Below are 3855 nucleotides of genomic sequence, written 5' to 3' on the forward strand. Positions count from 1 at the left end.
TTGGGAGGAACTGGTTTATGTGGCTTCTGTTTTCAAGTCACTGAAAGTCAGAACAGAAACTCAAACAGGGCAGGAACTTGGAGCTGATTTGGGGGCCATGGAGGAGTGCAGCTTGCTGGCTTGTTCCACATGGCTTGCTCAGACTGCTTTCTTATAGAGCTGAGGACCATCAGCCTAAGGATGGCACCACCCACAATGGGCTGGGCCCTCCCCCATTAATCACTAATTAAGAAATTAATGCCCTATAGCCAGATCTTATGAAGGCATTTTTCAATTGGGGGGGCGGAGGGTCCCTCCATTGAGATGACTCTAGCTTGTGTCAAGCTGACATAAAACTAGCCAGCACATTAGACTCTTGGGCTCACTTTTTCACGTCAGTTAGGACACTAGCCTGTCTAGTCTGGGCCTGTGCAGTAATGTGGTAATATTAGAACCTCTCAAAAATAGTCTTCTCAAGGGGCAGTGGTGGTGCATGCCTTTAATCCCAGCACTCAGGAGGCAGAGGCAGGCAGATTTCTGTGAGTTAGAGGCCAGCCAGGTCTACAGAGTGAGTTCCAGGACAGGCACCAAAGCTGCACAGAGAAATCTAGTCTGGAAAAACAACAACAACAACAAACCCAGTCTTCTCTTGTTACATTGTCACCTTAATCATGGGTAGAGTGGGCTGAGCTGTAAAGTGAAGCAGAGGTGGCAGCTGTGGAGGAGGCCACAGCATCCCGGTCCCCAAAGGGGCCGCAGCTGCAGTCCTGGCAGTGGCCGTAGCACTGGCAACAAGTGGCAGAGGGGGCAGAGGCAACAACTGAAGCCTAGAGACGGTGGGATTCAGAGGTGGTAAAGTTGAAAGAGGATGGAGGATGTACAGAAGAAGTGAGAGAAGGCAGAGAGCAGTGGAGCAGACCGTGGAAGGCTGTAAGGAGCCGAGGATGAGAGACCACAGGCCCTGGTCACCGGAACAGTTCAAGGGATCTCGGAAGTCCTAAGGGCTGAGGGTGCTGATACTAAATCTAAAGAAGTGAGCAGCCACTGAAAGAGCTGAAGTCCCACTAATTGGAGGTGTAACACAGCTGAGATTAATTGTGCTGACACTAAGCTGCTGTTACAGGGTCCTGACATCCAACACCCAAGAGCTGTACCACTAGCTAGTAAGACCTCTGTTACTGTTAGCTGCTGTTAACCCAGGATAACCTCACTGCTGAGTGCCAGGCAGCTGACACTAAATGCCCACAGCAATAGGCAGCTAACCTGAGTGCCTACCGTCATAAGCCTCTGGTATTCCAGACGTAGGGATACACCCCTCTGTTCACAAGCCTTTGACACTCAAAGTCACAAAACTGCCAGCTTTTGAAAAGCTCCTCCTTGCCTATCAGGCCCTCTGCTTGATAACAACATCAGGAACAAAATTCACCACTCAAATATTTAAGAAAGTGAAGCTGCTCCCGCAGTCTTGGCTTGAAAAGAAATGATGGTACAATTTTATGTGAGTGTCCCTTTTGGCATACGCGCTGCCGAAGTAAGCACAATGCTTATTATTTCTTTTATTCTATGTTATTGCATTCTTTTTTCTATTATAAATTTCAAGGAAGAGATTTTAAAATCCACTTTCTTTCCCTTTTTCTCCTCACAGTCATTACACATAGGAAACATCTCTCCAGCCAGAGCTCTTGCTCCAGACTCTCATCACATGGAGCCTGCTCCTCTGACCTTTCCTTGCCTCAGCTCCTCTAGGCTCAGATCAGAACTTCAGAAGCTAAAGTCACCTCTTGGTCTCAGAGTTTCCAAAATTCACTTTCAAGAAGACGATTTGATAGAGAACTTACTGTTTAATCAGAATTATCTCTTAAAATCTTTGAAATTGTTTTTTAAAATGAATTTCTAATAGAATTTTAAAGTTGGACAAGCTAGTAGGATGGTCTTTGGATTTTTAGGTTAGTTTTTTTTCCCTGTAACCTTTACTCTGCCCCCTATAGCTACAACACATGAATCTTTTTCAATAAAGATGATTCTGTTTTCAATGACTACAAGTACAGCTGTCTGATCTGCCCTCAGTCCCAAGTAACTTTGATCTATTTTCTTTCAGAGACATCTCCTGCTCAAAAAGCCATGATCTAGCAAAAAGTTGAAAAAGCTTCCTCCTCTTTTTTTTCCTCCTCCAAACTGAAAAGAGCTAAGTTTCAAGGGCTGGGTAGTCTCAGTTATCTCCAGAAAGTAAAGGTTGTTTTTCTTGATGGGAGATGGGGACAGAGGAGCAGAAGAGACCATATCAGCAGCAGCTCAACTGGCAGCCTACAGTCTACAGCCCCTTGTCATGGACATGTCTGTATGTGGGAACAGAATATGATAAAATGCCAGCACTTACAACTCTGGAAGAGGCACCAGCCTCCTTCTCAATGAAAAGCCCCACTGTCCAATAAGGAAGAAACAGCAGCTTTAACATTTTAATGTCAGTATCTGAGTGTGGAAAGTCTATAGTCCAAAGAGACCAATAGCACTTTATATGATTTTAATAGGTTACCATTATTGAGTCTTAAATCAAGATTAACGAGGGAGCCTCACAATTAAGTAACCAATCTACAAAAACTATATAGAAAGTGGACTCAGCTATTTCTGGTGACTATTAAAAAAAAAAAAAAAAGGAAAAGTATAGAATTTTTTGAGACATGCGTTAAAAATAACCCCTGGTCTCTTGATGCTTTATATAAATAGCAAAATGCCAACAAATACCAACAACATGGTGTTAACAGCAGTATCCTTATACCTAAGTCAACCAGAACAGCTCAGAAAAGATTTCTAGGCCACTACTGTATCTATTTGTTTTGGGCACAGTTTCTTGTTTACATAGACACTTGAAATTCTATATTTACAAAAAGACAACAAAGTTAGTTAACCAAGGAACAGGTGATTATGGCCTAAAGAATATGCATGTCAAAATGACCAAGTGTATTATTAATACTAATGATTGCAGCCACCATATGTAGTGTTAGGTGTCATATACTTTGTTAGGCATTATTTTAAGATGTGTATTAACTCATTTAAGAATTTTAAAACTTGCTGGGTGGTGGTGGTGGCTGTTGCTGCTGCTGCTGCTGCTGTGGTGGTACATGCCTTAATCTCAGCACTCAGGAGACAAAGGCAGATGGATCTCTGTGAGTTTCAGGTCAGCCTAGTCTACAGAGCTAGTTTTAGGACAGTCAAGGCTACACAGAGAAACCCTGTCTTGAAAAAGAAAAGAAAAAAGAATTTTAAAACTCAACAAGGTAATTGTTTTCAGTTCACAGAGAACAACTCTAATGGAACAATGCATTAAAATTATCCTTACTATTACAGAGTTTGGAAGTGACATAATTTGAACCTTGGTAGTCTGGTTCTGAAGAACTCATAGTCAAATGAGCTCATTCAATTAGGCAATCAGTTAATCATTTTTTTCATGAAATACATACTATTCCCCAGTACTGTGGTAGGCTCTAGGGAATACATAAGTGAATAATAGCAGATATGGTACCTATTCTCATCGTCGGTAAGATCTATCAGGGAACCTTCATATTAATCAAATAATGTAAATAATGTCACAAACAAATGTAAAATTTCAATGTAACTGGTGTACCAAAGACAAATAAATGATGTTATGGAAACCAAAAAGAAATATTAGCCAAAATATTGTTAAGAATGTGAAAAATCAATTAACTATGAAGGGTGTAGAGCCTTGAGTAGGCAAAGAGGAAAGGAAAGGTATTTCAAGCACATACAGTCGTCATTGGTTGGCTGGGCATAGTGGCATGTGCCTGTGGTTCCAACTACTCCAGAGGCTAATATAGGAAGAGTGTAGGAGTTTGAGATCATCCTGGGAAACATGGAGAG

Source organism: Onychomys torridus, chromosome 15, assembly GCF_903995425.1.
Source record: "Onychomys torridus chromosome 15, mOncTor1.1, whole genome shotgun sequence".
In the NCBI taxonomy this organism is placed as follows: Eukaryota; Metazoa; Chordata; class Mammalia; order Rodentia; family Cricetidae; genus Onychomys; species Onychomys torridus.